Below are 27,754 nucleotides of genomic sequence, written 5' to 3' on the forward strand. Positions count from 1 at the left end.
ACAGATCATAACAAATTAGACCCTCCCCCCCACCCGAGGCTACAACAAACTAAACAAAACTGTTCTCTGAAAGAGTCGCCATCATTAGAATTACGGCTTCTTGTCAATGACCGACGTCATTTTTAAAATACATCGAACAGAATTGACAAGGTACATTGTAATTTTGACAAAGCAACAGATTAAGAAATTTAAATTTCTTAGATAAAATTTAATCTTTTCTTTGTCAAAATGCACCTTGTAAATTCTGTTCGATGTATTTTTAAAATTTCTACGTTATCGGTGATTTGTACAATAATTCCATACTGTCCTCATGTTACAATGACATAGTAATTTTTCTGTAAATTTTTGATGTAAAAAATACCGTAAAATTCTCTGAGTGTAATAAAAAAAAAAAAATTCTGCTAAGAAGTTAATTGATATACGTGACTCTGATTTCCCTGTTTAACGAAATCAAAATAAATAAAATTTAATGGTGACCCTCTTCCTCAGTTGAATAGACCTTTGATGGGAATGGGAGCAGGTTCAGGATGGGAACAGGAACTCCTTCTTCTACTCTTTTCAGGATTAGAAATAGTCTCTTTCTCTCCTTCCTCAATTCAATTGGAAATATTATCTGAATATAAAGAAACAAATCAAAATCTCTAATACTTTATTCAATTTCACACGGAAAAAACAGTTCTGTAAAAGTTACAGAAAAAAATCTGTAAAATTTACTGATGACACTATTTGTAAAATTTACAGATAAAATATGTTATTTTGACTAATTAATAAATGTTATTTTTATAAATAACATAATGTAATATTAGCAGATAATATTCTGCAAAAATTACATATTTTTTCTGTAGATTATACAATATTACTTTATGTAATATTTACTTATAGTTTATGTAAAATCTACATGAGTACACTGTAAAAAATCCGGAGTGAATCTGGAGTGAATTCGGATTGAAATTAAATCCGAATTCACTCCGCATTTACTCTGCCACTCGGAGTTCCGGAGTTTTGTGTGCGAGTGTGTATTTGCGTGCATGTGTGTGTTTAGGTGTGTGCAGGTGTGCGTGTGCGTGTGTGCAAATTTGTGCAAATGTGTGCGTGTGTGCAAATGTGTGGGTGTGCGCGTGTGTGCAAATGTGTGCGTGTGTGTACGTTTGCACGCATTTGCACACACGCACACACCCACACATTTGCACACACCCACACATTTGCACACACCCACACATTTGCACACACGCACACATTTGCACACACCCACACAATTGCACACACCCACACAAACACCTGCACACTGATGCACGCAAACACACACTCGCACACAAAACTCCGGATTTTTTACAGTGTATTTGGATAACTTGCTCTGTATTTTTTACATAAATACTTCTGTGAATTTCACAACACTATGTAACTTTTACAGCCTCAAAATGTAAAAATTACAGATTTAGGTTTACAGAACTCACAATGTAAAAATTACATTTTTGGTTCTGTAAAAATTACATAATTTAATTGACTGACAAACATCTGTAAATTTTACAGACTTTTCTGTAACTTTTACAGAACTGTTTTTTCCGTGCATGGTTAAAATTTTAACTTAAAGATGTAACATTTTTCTTATAATTTATCAGTTGTTAATTCACATACTTTATTCGTGATAAAATAATCAGTTTCAGTTTTGTAACAATAATTACGAACTGTAACATTGGATTTTTTAAAATTTCCAAACTTTTTCGGGCGAGCAAAGGGTACGTTAACAAATCATTACTTATTTTGTTTCGAACAATAAATCTGATTGAAATATTCTACAGAACGTCGTAATTAATGATTAATGAAAAAAAAATTTTAAAATAATTAGATAAAACATAAATTATTAAAGATCCAGAATGCGCATAATCGAGAAGTGCATTCAACCTGGGATTCACATTGGTGACGTAAAATCGTAAAACTCTGTGTTCGCACCTTCGGACACGCGCGATAGATATTGTGGGTGGTACCAGGAGACTTCGAAGTATTCTGGAAAGCCCAACCCCAACTGCATCGCTATTTTAGTTGCCAATTAGTATCCACCCCTCAATTTATTCATGAAAAATAATTAGTATCAATTGAAAATTCAAATTTAATTAATTCTTGTTTATTTTTCATTGAAATCAATAATCTATACTGATTTTATTGGTAACATTTTAGTAATTTTAATAATTCGAAAGTATACTATTGAAAAATAGTGGAAAATTTTGAAGCAAAATTATTAACAAGAATTTGAAAAAAAAATTCCAACTATGAGAACTGTGAATTATTTTTACAAATTTCTATGATTTCCCATTGATTAGTTTCTTTTATATTAATATGGGCACTCGGGCGGCCCAAAAACCGACTAATTTTTTTTCTTTAAGTCTTGTATGAAAATTTATTGGTTTAACATAATTTAAGAACCCTCTCCGAAAATCAGCTCGATAAAAAGTTTTCAAGAGGTCGTTGAAAATTTTCAAAGTTCCAAAAATGATTGAAATGCAGATTTTTTTAGTTCTCAATTTTTTCGTTTTCGGGGAAGCAATAGCTTACATTTGTAAAGTCATACATATGCCGAAAATTTCAGGTTAAAATTTTAAAATTCAAACGTAGCTCAAGAGTTTTGAACGTTGCCGAGCACTGCTTTTTGGACTTTTTCGAGCGACCATCGAATATTAATATTAGGGCTTCTCGATTTTCCCACCATTTATTTGTATCACAATGAATAAAAATAAAACCAGAGTGAAAAAAGTTAGTGATTTAAAAACTTTTTCTTTTTTAATTCAATTTATACGGTTTTTGATTAGGTATGGTTATATATAATCAGATATAATTACACGTATAAAATAAAATACATGGGAAAAATTCCTGGCAAAATATATTTTTACAACATAAAAATATGTACAATACCTTGTATTTTCTCATATAGGTTATTTATTATTATTAAAAAAGATTAATACTTTATGAAATTGGATACTTTGTTTAATATTATTCACTTAAAAAAACTTCACTCACGTTTCAATACACAGGTGTCTCTACACCCCTGTAGAAATGTATCACCAGAATTGAATAAATAATAAATACAAAAATGTTGGAAAATCCAAAACTGCACACCTTAATCGCTCATTTTATTTTTAATCACTACTTTTAATATATAATATTAATGTATTTTTCTTTATTATGAACTTTTATTCAACTTACAAATTATCAATTTGATTTTTTTATTTCTTATTTTCAGTTTAATATTTTTTTTTTAATATCCCGCCTTTTGTCTTAGATGTCGCTTTTTTTTCAAACATATTAATACGCTAGTGCTGCCACCAGTAGTTGATATAAAGAAACAATGAAAAAAATAATAACAACAGTAAAAAAATAGCAGCTAAATTGTTCACGAATAATCAGTGTTACGTCGTTAATGAATATCAATTAAACTAAAAGGATTCAGATAGTAATTTTCATAAGGGTTCTTGTGATAAAAAATACAAAGACAATAAAAAAAAAGTTAGGCTGATTAATGGTGTCTATCGAAAGTTATCGTGTTTACGAAGTTTCATACGTAACAATTGACAGCACTGGTTTCTTGAGTTAAAATAATTTATTTTAAACGAATAAAATGATGAATCGACTTAATGTTGGAATTAAATTGTTCCTTAATAAATTCTCGATATGCTAGTATATAATTTTACCTATTTTGGTGGGATAAAAATAGTGTAGAAAGATTTTTATGTGAGTAAAATAGTCGAATAAAAAAAACCGTCCATAAAGCACACCTGCGCTTTCGCGCTTGAGGTGTGCAAAAAAATTCATCTTTGGTGTCACGTCGTATCAATTCAGAAACATATGTAAGGTTATAAAATTCAACTGACATTGCCTTGATCTACACATGTGTGTGCTGAATAATCGAATGCGCGTGCGCAGTCTAGAGATTTTGGTTATGTTAATAAGGCAGCTAAATTCAAAGTGACATCATAAGATAGATAGATTAGTTGTTGGTTCGAATTATTGAGTAGGGATATACTCCGCCCATTTCACTTAAATTCAGTGGCTTAATATGAAAATGAGTGTTTAAATATATATTAAACCACTCGTTTGACCAATCAGAAAGGATTGTATTTTAATATAAAATTTTATGAGCCTGACTTCAGGGAATCAGCCGCGTATTCGTCGACATGAGTTACATACAATATATTTTATAACATACAATTATATTTGTATGGTTTACATATATAATTCATTTCGTTTTATCAATATTTTTTTACATTTTCAGATCCACGCGATGAAAAAAGATTTTATACAATTGTATAGAATTATATATCAATTATATATGGACTATATATAATTATATATAGACTATATATAATTGGATAGAAAAAATGGCCCGATCCAATTGTATACAATTTGTATAGAAAATTGTATACAATTCTATACAAATTGTATACAATTCTATATAATTATATACAATTCTATATATTGCAATTATATAGAAATGTATATAATTATATAGAATTGTATATAAGTTGTATAAAATTGTATATAATTATATAGACTTGTATACAATTTGTGTAGAATCGTATACAATTTCTATACAGTTATATACAATTGGATCGGGCCATTTTTTGTATATAATTTTATACAATTGTATAAAATCTTTTTTCATCGGGCAGTAAAACATTTCTGATAATTTTTAAATTAATTTTTTTTTGCAAGTATGTGTATGCAAGCACACATTCGCGTAAAAAGATGTCATATGTCATATCCTATTATATATATTCATTTCTTTTTGGTTTCAAGTGTCATATAAGATTGTATATAATTAGATATTATTTTCTATAATTGTAGACATGAATAGATATAGTCGAACATAACCATTTTTTCTCGGATAATTATTTATTATAATTTTCTTTTACATTTTCGTTCATGAAAAAGTGTTTGAATTTTTTTTCTTATAGAGCATAAAATTCTGAATGAAGAAAATTTGATGTAATTTTTTCATAAGCGTTGTTTTGAAAATATTAAAAAAAAAGGAATAACTAACGAAAAATCATGAGTCGCGAGGCACGGTATCTTATGCTCATTAAACACTAAAAAATTACTCTATCTCACAAGGAAAATAATTAAAAACCATTAATAACGACAAGTAACACACGAATGATAAAAAGATCATTTTAAATACTCAAAAAACTGTAAAAATCATATGTCTATTAAAAATATATATATATTCCCTAAACGTTTTTAAAAAAATAAATAAAAATATGTTTTTTCCTGTATATCTTGTTCTATTGCTTGAATGTAAAATGTATTTACACTTAGTTAATTTTAAATAAGTGTTGTTAAAACATTCGCATTTTATTTCAATGCCTCTTTATATCTTTACTATACTATCTTTCAAGTCTTTTATTTATTTTATATCCTTTATCTTTTATTACGAGGGTTGGTAAAATAAAAAAATATATTTCGTCTTTTCTTTCTTAGCAAAATGGCAAAAGACACTTACAGTTTTTTCGTTTTTTTTTTTTTTTTCATCTACAAGGGATGAGACTTTCAGTTGACAATTTGAAAGGTAATACGCATCTCTAACTCTGTTATAAATATATAAGTTATGTATGAAAATGTATCTTTTTTTTTAAGACTTTTGAGATTTATAACGTCGAATAAAATTGTTAAAGGTAAAGGAAAAAATTTTTTTTTCAATCTCTTTAGTTATTCATTTCAATATAAGTTAATGACGCTTTATTGTCGGTGGTACTTATGCGGCTTTTATGTGACACTATGGTATATTATTGTGAGGATTGATCAAAGGAAATAAAATAGTAGGCTTTTAAAATATTTTTTTTTCTGTTAAGTGGTTTTTGCTTCGGTATGAAAATCAAAATGGGTAAAATGGACCCTACCTTTATGGAAAAATATCAATGAATACTCTAAGAAAACACTAATGAAAAACTTATGATTTAACATTTTTGAACACTTACACGGAAAGAAAATTATGGCAGCGGTTCCCATAATTTTGTGAAATTTTTTCCTATACCATCATAGGAATTATGACCATAAATTATGGAAGCGGTTCCTATAATTATAGGAATGTTTCCCATAATTATAGGAATAGTTCCTATAATTATGGGAATGATACCCATAACACTACAGGAATGGTTCCTATAATTATAGGAATGGTTCCTATAATTTATAGGAATACTTTCTATAATATTATAGGAACCATTCCCATAATATTATGGGAATGGTTTCTATAATAGTATGGGAACTATTCCCATAATGTTATGGGAATGATTCCCATAATGCAATTGGAATGGTTCGTATACCATTATGGGAATCATTCCCATAATACTATGGGAATAGTTCCCATACTATTATAGGAACCATTCCTATAATATTATGGGAATGGTTCCCATATTATCATGAAAAAATTATTTTAAAGAAGTGTGGTAATCACTTCTACAATACACAGAAATATTATTAAACATAAAAACAAAAATTCAAACATTGAAAAAAAACATCGTATTTGGCAAAAGAACATTAAAATTTTTAACAAGAATTTTTTGTCAGCACAAAACATTCAAGAAAATTCAAATTTTGGGAAATTTATACACTATTGTGCAAAAAAAAAATTTTATGATATTATAGGGATGGTTCCCATAATATTATAGGAATAGTTCCTATACCAATATGGGAACCATTCCCATAATAGTATGGGAATGATTCCCATACCATTATGGGAATGGTTCCTATAATGATATGGGAATGGTTTCCATAGTGGTATGGGAACCATTCCCATATCATAATGGGAACCATTCCCATAATGGTATGGGAACTATTCTCATACTATTATGGGGATGGTTCCCATAATATATGGGAACCATCCCTATAGTAGTATAGGTACTATTCCCATACCATTATGGGAACCATTCCCATAATGCATAGCAAAACTTCCCATAATTTTCTTTCCGTGTTATACTTTACCTTCTTAGCATTCTTAAGGAAGTGTAGTTAGAAATAAAATAGATCAATAGGTTGTGTAATTTTTGAGTTTTTGTCGATACCAACATTCATACTGACGGACATCACAGGTTTTTTTTTTACATTTTTTTTTTTTTTCAATCATATTTTTAAAACAAGTACCGAAAAAATTACGTTCGTTTCATTCATGAACAAATTATCTTTTAAATAGTACGGATTTTGTTTTAGTTGAGCTAGGACCGAGTAAGCGTTAGTAGAAAATGTCTCATTGCTTCGCAATTGAGTTATGCAATAATAATTATTTCTTAATTATATTTATCAGCTCAACAATATAGTCATGAACATGTGATTTCAAAAATTGATTACAGATCACAATTTACACGTGATGAGAAACTGTAAAAAATATATATTAAATGTAAAAGCAATAATTGTCTTTGAAAAAGAAGTAAATGAGATCGAGTGAATGTACTTACTTATTTCAAAGTAACGTATTGTTTTTAGTTCCTTAGGGACCTCATTTTAATCAGTACAAGCCGCTCTATGTCTTATTCAAACTTTCTTGCTCAAGATGCATAAGCTCAGACTTGCTGCAAAATTACATAAGATACCGGGACATGACTGCCCTCTTCGTTACTTCATGAGCCGTCTATTCAGCATCAATACAGTAAATTCAGTGATAATGTTATTAATTTGAAGCACTTTCAATTTAAATGAGGACCACTGGGTTTACTGTAGGTACTGCGTTTGAGATTGGAGTGAGTCGGAGATAAATAAGCCCGATATCTTAAGCAATTCTGCAGCAACTCTGACCTAACATTTGTTTTATGGTACGTCTATTGCTTAAGAATTGCTGCAAACTGTTTATCCAGATTTCTGCAGGCCTTTAAGAAGAATCTTAAGCAAGGCTAGATTAAATCTTTAGCAAGCATACTTATATAATGCATTATTTCCAAATTTTGTTTAAATCTTCGGTAAAAAACTTGCCGAAGGATGTTCGTCAATAACTTGCTTAAGACAAAGTTACTAGAAAGGTGTCTTTTGTATGTTGAGTGTTTTTGGAGTCTTTAGTGTCACAATGCACTTATTCCTACACAAAAAAAAGAGGTTAATATAATTAATATAACCTTACAGGCTAAACCTAGAAATTTTTGTTATTTTCGAAGTCAGAAAACGCTTAGTTTTTTTATTAAACCAAAGAAAATAAATTCAACAAAGAAGTAATTTTTATTGTACGATATTTCTTAAATTAAACGATCGATTTGAACGTTCCTTTACAACAACCGAAAAAAATTTTCAACCTGTTACCATGGCCGAGAGGTAAGTAGGCTTACCGTTCGAACTTGGTAACTGACCAGACGTAGGTTCACATCCTAGTGTTAGCCGAAAAAATCGGTTCTCTGAGATTCGGCCTACCTTCGACCTTACAAAAAACCTCATAATCTCAACGTACCACTCCCAACAGCTTATAGTATATAGTTGCTAATGTTCCCGGAAGTCGAAAAATGACTTATAAATAGAAAAAAAAATTGCTGAGGTTGGACTTTCAATTGCATTAATTTCATTCATTGATAGAATTTATGCTTCTTAACTTAACATGTAACAAAAGTAAGGCTTTTTTTTTCTATAATAGGTATTTCAAGTTATAAAATCATTTTATATAATGGTTTGTAATTTTCTTGTAGTGGTCTAGCTTCAAATCAAATTATTTTTTTTCGAAACTACACGGAGAGAAAAATATCGCCAGATTAAGTATACGCATCGATATTCTGGCTATACGCTGTATAGTCATCTTACTTAACGATACGCCGTATAGCCAATTCAGCTATACAGAGTATCCTCACAGTTGATCGTCGAAATGACGATCCGTATCCTTATTTTAAGCATTTTATGAATCGCTGACATGACTATTGCGCAAACTCTGTATTTAGGTATCCGGCAACCGAGAACGACGATACGTATAGCCAATTTAGCTATACGGATCCTCACGCTGGCGATACAGATACCTATATCAACGAAACTACATATCGTTACAAAGGCTATTCGTCGTATTGTTAAATTTAATAAACGAATACTCAACCTAACCCAAATACGTATCTTTATTTTAACGATTCTATAGATAATTAAATTAATATGAGAGTATTCCTAAATTAGGTATACGAATCGTTATTCTGACGATACGCCAATTGAGGATACATTGGATAGTCATTCTGGCGATATTTTTCTCTCCGTGTAGTTCGATACATATAGCGAGTAACGTCTTTTTGAAGCAAATGTGATAAAAATTATATTCAGTTTGATTCTGAGCTAATGAAATTCTTAAATGGTCCATCTTGATACCACATATCCTTCATATGAAACTTATTTGCGAATAATTCTCTAAATGACTATTGATTCTTTGCAGCAGTTAAAGAACAATAACTTAAAAATTCCCATGTGGACCATTTCATCCCGGGTGTATGTAATTTCAAGTGTCCGGTCAAGTACGACACAATTAAAATAGCTACGTTTACCACGCGCAACCCTTGTCCAATTGTTGGGTGTATAACCCAAGCCGAAAACTCCCCCTTACACCCCCAGAATTCTCTATCCAACTCTTCCAGAAACAGCCCCAGCCCCTTTAAATTCACCTCGAACATCACTGGAGGTTGCATCAACCTCTCGCCCCGTTAAAGGTAAAACATAGAAGCTACTGGTAAGTTTCTTTCCGCTTGGTTGCATTCAGAAAGGGAATTATTTTAATTGCGGACAGCCTCGCTTGGCTACCTACTCGTCGTTGTTCTTCGTCGTATTTTCCATTCCTGGCCAACGTACGAATGTGGAAAAACCACCCTCTTATCCCACCCACACCCTCTTGGACGTCCAGAAAACCTTCTTGTACATGGTTACACGTGAATGTGGTTATTTCTACTTCAATTTAATGTACCCATTTATATTTTGATCGTTCTTTTATGTAATCATATTTTTTTAATAATTATTTTTCAATTCATACATTATTTTTGAATTCAAGTCTTGTATACTTTTTTTTTTTTTCCGTGTTACTTAATTTTTGAGAATGAGATACAAAAATATTAGTTCTCTCAAAGATAGATTCGAAATATTGAAAACTCAAAACGTGAATCAATTCAATTCGTTCAATTCGACGTCCCGTATGGAGAAACCATATACTGTCGATAATATATAAAAAAATATATGGTAAATAACTGAACATATATGGCGGCAAAATTATTAATATTGATTAATATATGATTTATCATATATAATAATTGATACGTTTAATATTATAATAATCCATATCATTTATAATATATGTGATTATATACATGTGATATTGTACCGAAAATTATATGTCCGCTTTATATATTAATTTCTAACGTAAAATATATGTTTCATCCTATAAATTAATTTATAATTTCAATATTATTATAATCCATATAATTTATAATATATGTAATTGTATACATATGATATTACATCTCAAATTATATTCTCGTTTTATATGTAAGCTTATAATTTCAATATTATAATGAAATAATTTTAAAAATACACTCATACCAAAAATTAAAGGAACAAAAGAATTTTAGAAATTTTTTAGTGATTTTTGCAAGACTGTAACTTCATGAAAATTAATCGTATCGAGATTTAAAAAAAAGCATTTTATAGCTTGAAATCTCTAGTTTTATATTTGTGCAAATATATAAACATATGTCTATATAAATATATATTTACATACATTTATACAAATATATGTGAACATATATTTATATAATTATATATTTACATGTATAAATATTATATGTCAGTCATATAATTAAATCATATATCTTATCATATAACTTAACGTATAGTATATAATATTACAAGCAATATTTATAAGTTAGCATGTAAAAAAAATATATTACCGATATATATGTTGCAAATTATAAAATCATATAATATTTCGGCAAAATTTTGTATGTGGCTCCATATATGACTTCTTATAATTCCATATAATTGATCATATATTTCGAATTATACTGAAGCTCATATATTGCTTTTTCGTACGGGATTAAAATAATTACTTAATTTGTTTCTTCAATTCCTTTTCTTTTATTTAACCAAATAATTGCTTTATTGAAGTTATAAATTGTGATAAATTTAAGAACGTATTAACTAAATTGAAGAAATTTTCGCTTGTCTTAAATAATTCATGCTTCTAGAAATTTATTACTAAAGTGTAGCAATAGTTTTCTTAATATAAGAACTGTTGTTAATAAAGCAATTTAATTTTAGAAAAAAAATTATTTATTTTGAGTATTTATGGAAACAAAAAAAAATAATTGCTTGAACTTTTTTTTCTCTCAGTGTGTGAAGTAGCTATACGAATAAATTTTAATGCTCTTTATTTCTTATATAAATTATCTACTTGTTCTCCGATTACCGACATTATTACCACAACATATTCTGTACAAAATTTTCCCCATGATATATTTAAGGTACTAGAGGGACCAGTAAGACAATAGAATTTTATGTCACGTCATGACGAGGTAGTACATATGGATATATACATTTGGCAGGTTACACATTGTTGTAAATTTACTTTTCGTCTTGAAGGTCTTGACAATTGACCAAAGTCGTTGGTAACGCGACTAATACACCCTAGATACTCTTAAATTTGGTAAGACCCTCTTACTGTGCATTATACCCTCATGGATCGTTACGAAATGTAAGCTAAGGGATGGATACCACAAAATACAATACTCTAAATTAGATTATAGTCCTTACTATGAAATAATTTTTTCATTTTCTTAATAATTAATTATTTATTTTGATCAATTCGGCGGCGTACTTTGAAAATATAAAATAGTTGTAAAATTTACGAATTATTTTATTCTGAAGAAAATATAACTGACGGAATTAGATTATAATGGAAAATACATAAGTTATCCGGAATGAAAACCATTTTTTTAAAAACAATTAACTTCATTTTTCTCGAATAATACAAATTGTAATTCCTTATATGTTTCAAAACTTATACCGGCCCTTCGGTTTTATAGTTTTTGATAATCGCTACATAAATTATTGCAATCAGTTGTTTAAATAATATCGTCATAAAAAATTTAGAAAAATCACCGTATTTAACATTTTATACCGGATGTTTCATATATTAACTCGCTGGCTTAATTCCAAGTTCACGTGACTCTTTCTATCGATCATTTCAACAAATTTCTGTTCAAAAAAATATCATTTATCAAGCATAATCGCATTTCAATTTTTTTAACTCTTGGAAATTGATACGAAATGCCACTTTTTCGAAGTCGACAATATCTTTAAAGATGTTGTCGAGCTCAAAAAGCTCGAACATTTATTGTAAACACTATTTTCGAGCTTCTTGAGCCTAGGAAGCTATTCTGACTATTCCCGGGTGGACGTCCGCGTGTGTGTGTGTGTGTGTGTGTGTGTGTGTGTATGTGATCTTTTTTTTGTCCGACGATATCTTTGGAACGAATCAACCGATTTGAACGTACTTGGTGGCAATTGAAAGAGCTCACCAAAACTTAGAATTGTTTAGATTTTGGGGTAGATCGGTCATGTAGTTTACAAGTTATACAAAGAATAAAAATTAAAAAATTTCTTTGTGTTTGGTTTTTTGCATATAACTCATAAACCACTTGCCCGATTTACCTCGAAATGTAATCAGTCTTAAGTCTTGTTGATCCCTTTCGATTGCTACCAAGAACGTTCGAATCGGTTCATTCGTTCCAAAGATATCGTCGGACAAAAATTGTAATTTTTAAGTGAAGGTACGTTTTATCGGCCTAAAAAATTTTTTAGCTCGAAGAGCTCAATAATTTACAAGTAATAATGTTTCCGAGCTCCCTGAGCTCGAAAACAGCGGGAAGTTTTTGGGCTGGCCCGCAGGGTCAGGTGGTTTTTAGTTTTTTTTTATTGGAACTCCGATTGTTTTTTCAATTTTCCAAATAGAACTGTCAGTTTCGTTGGTTATTATGATAACAGAAATTATTAAGAGGTCTACATTAAACAAATGCGATTATGACAGGGATGAAATCAAGTACGAAACTAATTTTTCAGACAGGAACTAATGAGATTTTTTGCTTAGGGAAGAAACTGATCAGTTTGTGCCCGATGAATTGCATCGGTCTGAAATTGACTTGTTTTGACCAGCTGTATACAGACACTGAAACTTTCAGTTTCGATGCTGGTATCAGGAAAATATTATTAAAAGTCGACTGAAAAAATAATGTAACAACGAGAAAATGTTAAATTTAGTGGCGTATAAATTTAAAATATCACGCAAACCATTAGTCGTGGACATAGTATAGCCTTATCCCGTTATCCTTATTCTCCAGAATCGCGACTTACTACTAAAGATACTGAGTAGAAGTAGCAACGTTGGTAATGGTAAGTAAGTAAGAAAACGAGAAAGAGAGTTAGTTATAGGGCGAGAGAAAGATCCGGTAGTTTCATAACTATACGAATATAACCAGGAGTTAAAACCACAGCATGAATGTCGTATCTTACTACTCTTACTCTTGCTGTGCTTTCTACATTTACTTTAAGGTTATATATATATAAATATAAATATATATGTGGCTGGTCGTCTTTAGAACAAGGAGGATCTTATTATCAGACTAAATCCTATTTCAAGAAAACAACAAATGTGTAGGTTGTGTTACATGAACTACAAGAACGTGTGTATACTTTATATCAACAAGACACTGTGGAATTTTAAGAAAAGTAATATTTGTTGCAGTTTTAATTTTTTTATTTATTTACAACAAGAAACAAACTCTGGAGTTTAAAAATATGATAGGGTCATTTAGTAAAATGAAAAAATACGATAACATGACAAATATGTGGGTAAGCGTTCGGCTGGTTTTCAATATGTAAATTCATTGAAGAATAAATTTGTTTATTATTTGAAAAAAATAAAATAAAGTGAACTATCAATGATTTTGGATTCGGAATAACGCCTCTGTTATTTCATTTAATCGAAAGCTACTTTAAATATTTTTTAGATGATTATATTATTATCACTGACGCTCGTGCGTATGCACCTTCGACTCGTCCTTGACGACTGATGATCAATTTAGCCTACTGGTTGCGCAAGTAACTCCTATTGATACAAGCACATAATTCCTTTTGGCTAGAAATACTACACTAATGGAAAAAATTAAAGGATCAAAAAAAAATTCCAAATATTTTTTTGAAAATTTGGTTTTGAAAAAAAACTTTTTTCTTTTTTGGAAATTTAAGCACTGCCTGCAATAAAATTGTAGACAAAGCTCCGAAAAATTTGTTTTTTTCATCCCGTTAAAGATTATGAGCTTTTCAGAGCAATAAACGTGATCCTTTAATTTTTTTTAAAATTTGATCGAGTGAAACAAAAAAACGGCTGGTTGGATTGATCTGGCTCTCTGTATGGTTTTTGTGGACATATTGAACTGTGAAATGCACAGTTAACATTATCGATTTCCACAATATTTTCGTTTCAGCGTTTGATTTTCCGAAAAACCACAAAAAGCCCTTTTTTTGTTGCATTTTTAAATTCATGTGACGATAGGAAAAAGTGTTGTTTTCGAAAAAGCAATGGCTAATCGTTAAAGGGAATTTATTCAAGTTTTTGGAACCCACCATTAACTTTCTGTGCGATCATTGGTTTCTGAGATATCGATAATCAAAGACAAAAGGATCCTTTTCCACTTGAAGCCCGATATCTCGGCGAGAAGTGGACGTATCAAGGTCCATAAAAAAAGAAATCAAAGCTGAATAATGAAGGTATCTGATCCTTATAGTGGTTAAGCAAAAAAAATTTTTTCCATGCCCGAAGACCAAAAAAAAAAAAAATTTTAAAAATTTTTTTGTCGCTTGTTTTTCTAAGATTACTCAAAAACCGCTGACGCTAAAAAATTTTGAAGTTCTAATCCAAAAAGTAGACACTTGGAGCTACAATTTCCTTTTTTTTAATTTCTTGTACGACCATTTCTCTCAAAGAAATGTTAGGGCCTGTTGAAAATCGCCCAAAAATTTGGAATTTTTTTTTATCTTTTAATTTTTTCCATTGGTATATTATTGTTGACTCTACTATTGATTTATCCAAACCCAACTCAAAAAATTGAACCTCCTTTCAGCCTTTAATTTAGACTGAAAAATTCAAATTGAGGCTCAATGAGGTATCTCGAAAATATATTCTAGATCCTCATTTGTACCTCAATACTGCGCTTATTTCCGTTTCTTCGGAGAGGGCAGTCATATCCAGATATCTTGAGCAATTCTGCAGCAAGTCAGAGCTAATGCATCTTGAGCAAGTATCTTGACTTAAGCAAGTATTATTACAGACTTACTTATAACCTATCATACAGAAGTATCTTACTTCAGATTAGTCTAAGATTGATAGTGCAGACTTGCTAAAGACTAAAGATACAGATTTACGTACGACTCCCTTAAAAATGCTACTAGGATTGCGTTAGTAGCCCATCCTTTTATTTCTGTGCAGCATGTAAGGTAAAAGACCTAGTACCTGATCAGGGAACTAGTAGGTGATCATTCCATGTATTTGTATATTGATATTTAGTAAATATAGATATACAAATAGATAAGTGGTCGGGTACTAGTTCACTAATTGGGTACTGGGTGTCTTACCTTACCAGTAGATTGTATCTGAAAACCTATCTATGAAATTCTTGCCCCGACGTAGGCTTGGTTCGCCGAGCATCATCGAGAACATTACTGGCGATGTATTTTAGATCGCTTTGCCACTCCATGTATTTAAAATACCTTGTATTTATTTCAATAATACTTCTGTAGAATAACAAAAATAAGATCCAAGAAGTTTAACTGCAGCTGAGCTTGTTGACTTGAGATCTTTATAAAACGATCGATGAGGCTCATGAGGGTCAAGGGAGATTATATTATGAAATCAAATTTGATAAGCGAATAACAACATGAGGCCATGAAAGCTTGAATAAGACTTAGAGCGGCTTGTACTGGTTCAAATGTGGTTCTATTTGTCGACCCGGGAATATTTATTTTACAACTGAAATTAATACATTAATTTGAAGTAAGTAAGTACACTTGCTCGAATTCAGTCATCTCTGTTTTAAAGACAATTATTGCTTTTACATTCAACTTTAATTTTTTACAGTCTCTCATCACGTGTAAATTGTAGATCTGTAATTAATTTTTGAAATCACATGTTCATGGCTACCCGCATGAAAAAACTTTATATGTGAAAACATATATGAATATTATAATGTGATATATTGTACAATATATAAAATAATATTTATATTTTTGCCGTATTAATATATGATAATATATTGAAAAAAAATATATTGCTAGAATGTATTATCAATATATTTATCAATATATGATTTTTTATGTATGTTTTACATATATATTTTAATATATCTTTTTTATATTGATATATTATATTGAAAGTAGTATATTAATTAATATATAGTATTTTTTATATTTTTTATATATGTTTTCCAATATATTGCAAAATATATGGTTTCCAATATATCGTAAAATATATGGCACTTTTTTTACTTTTCTTAGGTTATTGCCAGTAAATATAAGGTCAATAAAAAGAAGGAGAAAAAAGAATAAATTTGACTTTTTTTTGTGGAATTGTGTAGAAATTAAAAAAGTATATTGAAAAATAAAAATTTCAATATATTGCGAAAAATATAAGTTTTAATGTACTGGAAAAATATAATTCCAATATACCGCGAACCATATATTTAATCATATAAATTCTTTCATATATAATCAATTATATAGAGACCATATACCACTAATTATATGAGTCAAAATATATGGACATATATATCAAGTTTATTATATTATACTTATAAACTATATATATACTATCCATACATGACAAGAATATATTGAGCATTATATGAGATAATATACATAGAAAAATACAAAACATTATATACAAGTAAATATATTATGATAAATATATAATCCAATATATGTAAAAAACATATATTTTTCAATATAGATATTTTTGCCGCTATATATTTATCACATATTCACCATATATTTTGTTATATACTTTTAACAATATATAGCTTTTCCATGCGGGTATATTGTTGAGCTGATGAATGTAATTAAGAAATAATCATTATAATGTAAATACGAATAATATTTTATAATTACTTTAAGTTCGTTATAAATGTTAAAATATATACGTTAATAGCATCAATTATTGAAGATTATGAACGACATTAATAACTAGCTTACTGATAAAATAAAAAAATAAGTAACGTTAATATCGTTTTTAGTTTTTTATCATTCTAGTTATCACCAATTTTAATTATGGTTCGATGTTTAGTCTTCAACCAATTAATTAATTAATTAAGCTGATTCCAAGCTATGCCAATGTAACTGAGTATTAACATATGGAGATAAAAGGCCCGAAAAATATTTCAGAAAATTATACTTGGACGAATTTTGATGATAGTTTATCAGATAATAGTAAATAAATATAATAGTTTCCGTGTGAAAAGCATTCGTTCCAAAACGATTCCAAAAAAGTTCGACGTATGCAACTTCTTAAGGGGGTATTCTGGTCTAGAGACATAAATTTTAGGTAATTTTTGAAGTACTGTAAAAAAAAAGCAAGCAATATTTTTAGTATCAATTTTTTTATACATTATTTATTCACATTAGAAGCATACGGAAAAAAACTAAAGAGTAAAAAAATTCAAAATTCAGTTAGTTATCAGCTGATGAAGTAGGGAGTCTCAAAAATTTGGTGCGTGACCATACCCATGATCTTAACTCTCCTAGCAATCTGAAATTGAAAAATAAGGAAGATTATCAATCTATAATAATGTCGCAATGTCTGGAACTACGGAAAAGATGGAAAAAAATTTTTTTACAAAATGGCAACTGCCTAAAGAAAAAAAAAATTTTTGTACCACTTTTTTGGACATTCTTCGATTTTTTAAAAATAGTAAAAATGAAAATTTGGGGATGGCCGTAGTTCCGGATATAGACAAGTCCCTAAAGAAGACTCTCTTAAAATTTCAAGTAAATCGGTTCGGTAGAACTTGAGAAATCACGGGTATCAGATTCAAAAAGATAGTTCTGAGAAAAACGCATTTAAAGTTTCAAGTAAAATTTTTGCAGTCTAAGTCATAAAATTATATTTTTAACTTACATTTATTCAATCTGCCATTCCTGCTGCATACATCGGACCTTCCTCGACTTCGAAAAAACTATATTCGGCGTTTCTGTTTGACATTCGAGCAGTTCTGGCCTCTGGTTCGATTAGTTGCAGCTCAACCGGTTTGGATGCCAGCTCAGCAAAATACTTATTTTTCCGAAAATAATTTGAATTTTGAAAAATCCTCTCGTAGACATATTCTTAAATAGTTAAACTATGAAAATATGAAAAAAAAAAAATCGATTTTTTTTTATTTCTAGACCAGAATACCCCCTTAAGGGGTATTAACTTGAGACAGATTAGAACTTCGAGTAGTTGTTTTTTGAACTTTTGTGATTATAACATTTTATAACAATTTTCTGTAAAAAATGAATGTTTTTAAAACATATTTCTTAAAACGTAATTTTACTACATTTTACCCTCGTATCAAAAAAGTCCAAAAATCTTGGATTCAGAGCTTTTTGTGAACGTTTTTCAAATCCACAAAACATTTGTATTAGTGTTCGAAAAAAATTGTTAAGCTGTTTTCGGAGCATGAATTTTAATCGCGTTTATGAAAGGGTCAAAAGTGTTGATTTTGGAACTTTTCATAGACGTTATACGATACTTTTGAATTCAATGCTATCTAGTTAAATAACTATCTTTCAACTCACCCTTCAATAACATTTTCAATAATAAATTGCTATCATTAATAGTTGTCAGATCGATAGCACCCTCCCAATCATCACTTTGATACTTCTTCTTATATCGTAATAATCGTTATTTATTTCTATCGTGATATTTTCCTTGATATTGTTTCCCAGTGAGTGCATACGATGATTTTGATTACTATCACGTCTCAAAATATATTATTACGTCATATATATCTTATTTTTTTCGCCAATATATCATTTGTCAAAAGCCCGCAACAAAGAAAGCAGATTAATCTTGATAATTTTTCTTTTATGAATCGGTTCCAATTATTTATTTTCGTCTTTTGATTAATTTCAAAATATATGTTTCTAGTTTAAAACTTCCGAATGATTTAGTCACAAAAGACATCAAATGACCCGTTGGTACGTACAACTGTGAAACATGAAATTCCTAAATAGTCTACAGTCTCGCGGTTTCATCCCTTACTAAACTCTCTTTGCCAACCCAGTAGACCATAAACCCTGGCAACCTATTGCCCGACCCCATTAAAACGCAACAGGTGATTCGTTCTCAATATCAGACAATCCGGTTATTTCTTTTATTATTTTTTATTTCACCGAAAACATCAAATATGAAAACTTTTTTTGGGGGTGCGGGCCTATTTTGCTCCAAATTCAAAGATTTTTAATTTTCAATAGACACGGCATATTGAGATCAAAAACAAGGTAAGAGGCTAGAAAGAAGTTTAAAACAAGTGAGAACCACCAACGATTTAAACCCTTTTTTCTTGAGGGGCCCATTTTCCCCCTCCCCCGCTTCCCCCTATATACTCGCAGGGAAATTGTTAGTTAAAATTACCCAAAAAATTTGATACTGTGAGGACATGTAGTAAGTATCTAAATTTTTTCCATGCACATTGTAAAATATACTATTCGATAGCATGTAAATGAAGTGCAATTTCTACTAACAACATAGTAAAAATTTAGTTTCTGACTAGATGTCTTTACAGTACCAAACTTTATGGGTAATTTTTACTCAAAAATTCTCTGCATGTACCGTCAAAAAATGATTGGGGTATGATTAAAGTATATAATCGATGGTATTTGGCATCAAAATCACAAAAAGTTTAAAGAAAATCATAGCAAATATCTCCCATGAGCTTCTGGAAAGTATGTACAGTATCAGCAAAATCTCCACTTGCTATAGATGCGATGTAATTTTTTCAGAATTTTCACGGCACTTGTACTTTTGTCTTTGAAATTAATGTGTTCAAAAAAAAGACTGGTCAACATTCTTGACTGGCTTACAACCGAGGTTCAATATGCAGAACATCTTATAGATTCCGCAGTAAAATTTTTTTTTACACGGGATAGTAAATTATTTACATATATACATTAGACTGTCTCAAATTAAGCAACTATTTTTTTTTTTTTTTTGAAGAACTTTAAAAAATCGAAATGGTATCTCAAAATATTGTGACAGTTAAAATTTGAACTCTCAATATCGATATTTAGTGGTGGCTATTGATAGTTTTCGATTTTTCATTTAGTAACATGGTAAAAAATACATAACTTCCGAAAAAATCAAGATACAAAAAATTTTTTCCTAAACATTTTGTAGCAAATTTACTGATCTACAAAAAAGGTATTTTATGACTTTTGCATAAATCCAACCATTCACAAGACATCCGACGTCAAAGTTTGGTACAATTCGAAGAACTTGTTTTAAGCTTAAAGTAAAGTTAGAGTAAATTTCGAGATCTTTTTACTTTTCCGGCGAAACTATCGGACTTATCATAAAATGTCATAGAATCTTATATGTAAACAATTTTATTTCCTACAAATTATCACTGAAAAATTTTTTTCAAATTCTGCATTATCTTCTAGTTATTTCAATTTAAATGCCAAGCTCTTAAAATCGATCAGAACACTATTTTTTGGCATTTAAATTGAAATAACTAGAAGATAATGCAGAATTTGAAAAAAATTTTTCAGAGATAATTTGTAGAAAATAAAATTGTTTACATATAAGATTCTATGACATTTTATGATAAGTCCGATAGTTTCGCCGGAAAAGTAAAAAGATCTCGAAATTTACTCTAACTTTACTTTAAGCTCCAATAACTTTTGAACAGATGGATTTATCAAAAAATAATAAGAGATTTATTTTGTAGAGCATTCAATTTCCTACAAAAAACGGTATTGAAAATTGCTAAATTCTCATTAGTTGACATGGTATACAATTCAGAACGAGCAAAAACAAGTTCTTCGAATTGTACCAAACTTTGACGTCGGATATCTTGTGAATAGTTGGATTTATGCAAAAGTCATAAAATACCTTTTTTGTAGATCAGTAAATTTGCTACAAAATGTTTGGATAAAGATTTTTTGTATCTTGATTTTTTCGGAAGTTATGTATTTTTCACCATGATACTAAATGAAAAATCGAAAATTATCAACAGCCACCACTAAATATCAATATTAAGAGCTCAAATTTTAACTGTCACCATATTTTAAGATACCCTTTCGATTTTTTAGTTCTTCGAAAAAAAAAAAAAAATGCTTAATTTGAGACAGTCTAATATACATCTATGCACTCAAACATTATCTCAAAATTAATCAAGATAGCTTCCTAGAGCCTCAAAAATCGTTCAAAACGCAAGTTCTGAAAATCGGACCCAAAGCAATAACTTTTTATTTTTTTTAAATTTTCAATTTTCTTAGCAGAAAAAATTTAAGAATTTGAAATAACTTCATTTCTTCAAGTAACGATTTGAAATAATGAACATGAAACATTCTACATAAGCATAATCTGCATTTTTTTGTCATCCACGCCGATTTGAATAAGTTTTTGAGAGTCATATATTATGGGTTTATGTATATATTTTTTTTTTTTTTCTTTAGATTTATAGTCATTTTTTTTAGATGCTCTGTGTTCATTTGCCGACGGAATATTAACTGAAGTCGATTTATTTCGAGTGATCGTCACGTACCACTGAGACATTTCCGCGTAATCCCATGAGAGTTCGTGTCGTAGGCGTCAATCCCTCTTTTATATACTGATACATCAACGTAAATCCATCTTCAGAAAAAGATATTTTTACGTGGAATTTTATTTATTTCTCTGAATATTTACTAACTATGTTTATTTAACATTTTTTTTTTAATATTTCATAAATAAAACTGTTAATTTAATGATGAATGTCAATCGTGATTCGTCATCATATTGATTGTTTCTTAAATATTTCGGTTCACGCAGATGATTTTGTAGACAAAATTATCCAAATCTTTTAGGTATACACGGAAAGAAAATTATGGGAAGTTTTACTATGCATTATGGGAATAGTTCCCATAATGGTATGGGAATAGTACCTATACTACTATAGGGATGGTTCCCATCTATTATGGGAACCATCCCCATAGTAATATGAGAATAGTTCCCATACCATTATGGGAATGGTTCCCATATTGGTATAGGAACTATTCCTATAATATTATGGGAACTATTCCCATAATGTTATGGGAACCATCCCTATAATATCATAAAATTATTTTTTTGCACAATAGTGTCGAAATTTCCCAAAATTTGAATTTTCTTGAATGTTTTGTGCTGACAAAAAATTCTTGTTGAAAATTTTAATGTTTTTTTGTCAAATACGATTTTTTTTTTCAATGTTTGAATTTTTGTTTTTATGTTTAATAATATTTCTGTGTATTGTAGAAGTGATTACCACACTTTTCTTTAAATCAATTTTTTCATGATAGTATGGGAACCATTCCCATAATATTATAGGAATGGTTCCTATAATAGTATGGGAACTATTCCCATAATATTATGGGAATGATTCCCATAATGGTATACGAACCATTCCAATTGCATTATGGGAATCATTCCCATAATATTATGGGAATAGTTCCCATACTATTATAGGAACCATTCCCATAATATTATAGAAAGTATTCCTATAAATTATAGGAACCATTCCTATAATTATAGGAACCATTTCTATAGTGTTATGGGTATCATTCCCATAATTATAGGAACTATTCCTATAATTATGGGAAACATTCCTACAATTATAGGAACCGCTCCCATAATTTACGGTCGTAATTCCTATGATGGTATAGGAAAAAATTTCACAAAATTATGGGAACCGCTGCCATAATTTTCTTTCCGTGTAATGCTGGAAAAAATTCAGTATTCTTATAAATAAGACTACAGTCAACTACCCGTGATAAGTCTGCCTGCAATAAGTCTCTTTCCCTCAACCGATAGTAGGTTCAACCAACTTGCCTCACTCAACCACTGTTTTTAGTTTCATATAATTCCATATTGTCCTCATGTTGCTATTACTATCATAATTTTTCTATAAAGCTTTTACGTAAAAAATACCACAAAATTCTCTGAGTGTACCAATATAAGTGAATTAATGAATATCTTGATTGTAATTAAATGAAAATACTTATTATAGATGAATGAATAAATAGAATAGGTTAAATAGGATAATAGTATAAGAAGTAACATTGTGATTCTGGTCGTCTACAAACAGTACTAATGATCTAACAGCCAACGGCACTCGGTGACTTCATTTTTATTCTTATACAGAATAAAACGAGTGACTAAAGACACGAGTCACGAAAACTTACTCCAAGTACTACTAATACTAGTAGTAACTACCCGACTATGAGTACGCCATTTTGTCTAACACCCTCTTTTGTACTCAACTCTACACCTCTTAGCCAATATCCCACAATTAGCTTATTCTATTAAACCCGACGACGGTCTCTTGTACAAGTCAATTCATTAAAGTCCACCGTACAACCTCTTACTTGTACGAAATTTCACGTTTTTTGCTCATGGAATTACTTAAAGTAGAAAAAAAACTCTCGCAGTCATTCTATGTCTGCTAATTTAATTTCATTCATGTTTAATTGACTATTCATATTAATGTCTCACATATATTTATTTATTTATATATAAGCATTGACGTTCTAATTAGCAAATTGTCTAACTTAATATTTTACAGTAGGTGATTCTGTGCAACTTTCTGATACTAATAGTCTGAAAAAATATTATTTGAGTAACTTAGACACAAATACGATACATATATTAGATATGGACTCGATTTTTAAATAAAAAAAAATTTTTCAATTACTTTTTTTCGCATAAATGGAGGATTTTCTGAAATGGAGTTAGACCATTTGCTAATTAGAACGTTGACACGGCGGGTCATTCCATGTCGAATCGACCACTTTTGAACCCGTCACTTTTCGATTTGGCTGAAAATTTTTTTTCTTTTTCTACCCCATTATAAAACTATTTTTAAGAAATTTTCGAATTTTTTCTCCCAACCCAAAAAATGTTATGAATTAAAAAAAAAAGGCTTTTTTCCAAAAGCTGTAATTTCTTCAAAAATTGACTATTCGAGACGTTTGTTATTCAAAATTTTCGACTTCAAATGTACTTTCCGAAACAAATACAAAACAATTTTAAGATAAAAAATTCTATGAAATTTTTTACTTTTTGAGACAAATCGCATTTTTCTCGAAATTTGGGCTATTTGTGCAACGGCTAAAATAAACGGAATGACTGCATAAAATCATATGAATACAACATAAAATTGTAATTAACAAGCAAATATTTATTTAATATGATTGTTGCATACTTATATAATTATTATAACTTTGATATTTAAAATAAAATCAAATAAAATTAAAACTTCCCAATCTTGGATTATTATTACACTTTTGGTATTCAAAATTATATATTTAATAATAATTATTAAGTAAATAAATATCAAATTAAAGTAGTGACTAATTATGAGACCAAAAATATTGCTAGATGATCAATAATCCCAAATTAATAAATCATTTTTGTCACTATCACAATTGCTTGTATATATATATACAAACATATAGGTTAGATCAACGCTCGTCACGCATTTAATGCATTGAACGCGCCATGCTCAACTAGCCCCAAATGAGGCAACAAAGTAAAAGTTCAATTATAAAAAAATAATAAGAGTTAAAATAAATAATCACCCGAGTCGAAATATTAGACGTACATTGAACGTTCTTAACGTTTTGAACGTAAATTGAACATTTTGACCATTAAAAACTCAATTTGACAGCTTTCAACTCATTCAAAACGTAAATTGGAGTATCATAAATCGAAAACGTAACTAACACCTATTTAGACTTACAATAAGAAAACATAAGCATACCGAAAAATTTTTTTCATCGATTTTGTACTCCTGGATTATAATCACGTCGATTTCGTAAAATTTTGTTGTCCGCCTCTCTGGCTCTTAAATAAAAAAATTCGTATTTTGAAAAAAAATTTTTTTCAGTTTCATACTTCTATCTTTAACACTATTATATCTTTTCATATATTATGATATCAAGGTTATGAAAATTGTGATTACAAATATAGAAATAAATTAATTAATGTTATCATTAAACTAAAATCATAACTCATGAAATTACCAATTTTTTGTGAACCAAAATTCAAAACAATCGTTCAATTTACGTTTAAAACGTTAAGAACATTCAACTTACGTCTAATATTTCGACTCGGGCATATAGAATCGAAAAAGCAATAATTGAATTATCTTTGAATACTTACGTGATCACGAAAAAGTATTTTTACTCGAGTATAAGAGAAAAATTCTGAAGACCTGTTTTTTTTTTTGACGTAAAAAAAAACAAACCTTTCTATTAATAAGTCTGAGCACCGGGTGGCAATTGATAATCATGCAATGTCTTCTCCTCCCGTAACCCTTTCTTTTCACCATTTAAACTTTTGTTGTAAGTTGTTTAGTTTACGAGATATTTCGATTGCACAACTTGCCCCTATGATCAACTAGCCCCGCTCTACCCTACTATAGTCCAACCTCGTTATAAGACTAAGTCGGGACGGTAAGGAAAATAATTTTTAAAATTCAGGTACCTTTACTATCATTCTTGGAAGTGTTATGCGGCTCAATAATTTGCTGTAATAGAAGATCTGTTGACAAATAAATAGTTCAAAGAATTGAATACGCTAATGGAAAGTCAATTTCTGAGTTAATCATACCGGGCAGAGTAAAAAATAAAAAATATAAAATTTTGTTAATTGAATATTTAGATGAAATAAATTCTTACAGTCGTCTGGAATGAGGAGAAAAAAAAATTTATGTCTGTTATTTATCATTCTCTACTTATCGATACCCTCACAATATTAAAATAAAAAAAACATTAACAAAACTTTCTCGTCTCGTATATAAAATTCCGTTGGTTGTTTTTTTCCTTCTCATCCAGTCGCAAAAAAAAGTCATTACCCGCGAAAGGAAAACGATGGACTCAGTGCTTTATTCGAGGCTTAGATTAAGTCCAAAGAAAAATCTATCCAGTCTCTATAGTCCGTTAGATAGTGTGTATACTCCCGAAAGAAAAAAGAAATAAATAAAAAAAAATAAAAAAACAAGAACGTGGCAATATGGATGTTGTCTCGGAATATCCTCGCAGGATCTCTTTGAAGGGAATGAAGTGATCCAGAGCTGTTGGGTTAGGGTTTGCAGGGGGTATATAAGGATAGTCTCTAACTCAATTTAGATCGAGTGGCGGACATTTGTTATCACCAACACTTACCCATATATCCATCTACCTTTTTATTTCCTATTATTTATCTAGATAAATAAGTCAACTTCTTTAGTTTTATACCTTTAAATCATCATTTTTCTTTTTATCCGTATTCTTATTTAATTTTCTTTATTTTTTATTTAAGTGATGAATTATTCAATGAACAATTCTGCGTAAAAATTTACAGTCGATTAACTTTAAAATAATGTATTACTTACAACATGGGTAGATTGAAAAAATGCACTTTCTTTGGTAAATAAAAAATCTATCAGAAATCACAATGTCTCTAAGCTTAAAACCATTTTCAATCGGATGTTCCGTTGTGGACGAAAATTTTCATTTCTACACTTCAAGTACAGTTTTTTTCTGTACAGTCTCCCTATTCAAAAGTTCCTATGAAATCCACTCAAATGGGTCAAAAACCGCATAAAAAAGCAATGGAATTGTATTGGTTTCTATGTGGTTTTAGATCCATTTGATTGGGCTCTACAGCTAGGCACTTTGGGATACATTAATTAATGTGACGGGACCGAAGTTCACCTCCGTTTCAAGGGAGGCCGTTTCCTCGCTTATTTTAGACACACACGCACTGCGAATATCCTGTCTTTTCTACCTCAAATGTGATTGTAGCGAAATATTGAGCATAAGCGCATTATTGGCATAACCCTAGGATTGATGATCAGATAAAAGATCCTTTTGCGTGTGGATGCTGAGCCATCAGCCACTACGAGTCCGAACCCAGTGAATCCTAAGCACTTGGTTTTTCTTATGCTGGCATGGAGAGGAACCGCCCATAGTACCAATTCTATGTTTTAGTCGACATACCACATTTTGGTCAAGAGAGGACGTGGTTTCTTCCCCTGCCTTCCTTAGAAGATACCGTGTTAGGAACTTTTGGATAGAGCTGTTACGTTCCCGTTATATTTAATTGTGTTATTAAATTAATAATATCGATTGAATTATTCTTTTCAATCTATAGTTTCTGAGACGTTTGAAACGGAATTTTAGATAAGCGTCATAAGAATATCGACGCAGTCTATCCGTGGACACATCAAAGTGTCTAGGTAGATAAGAATTTAACTGCTTCGACATTCTCACAAAGAACCTGACATGCAACACTGTTTCAATTTTTATATATAATGATTGCAGTGTGACAAAAAAAAATCAGTTTTACATGAAGACGAGTTTGATCTGAATAACCTAATTTTGAATTCATTTCAGCATTATTAAAATAAAAATGCTTTCAATGGCATATTGACTTGATTAAATAAATATTTCTTTGAAACTTGATATTTTTTTAAAGTTTTATTCTAAAGTCTCCACTTCTAATACAATGGAATATAAAACCGTCACTTGT

The 27,754-nt window shown here is 29.8% G+C and overlaps 1 protein-coding gene across 1 annotated transcript in view; it reads left to right on the forward strand.

Moving 5' to 3' along the window:
• Positions 1 to 27,754, forward strand: part of LOC130677255 (nuclear pore complex protein Nup88) — a 162,289-nt gene that overhangs the window by 47,585 nt on the left and 86,950 nt on the right. The gene's annotated exons all lie outside the window — the stretch shown is intronic.

This window comes from Microplitis mediator, chromosome 11 (genome assembly GCF_029852145.1).
Source record: "Microplitis mediator isolate UGA2020A chromosome 11, iyMicMedi2.1, whole genome shotgun sequence".
Classification (NCBI taxonomy): Eukaryota; Metazoa; Arthropoda; class Insecta; order Hymenoptera; family Braconidae; genus Microplitis; species Microplitis mediator.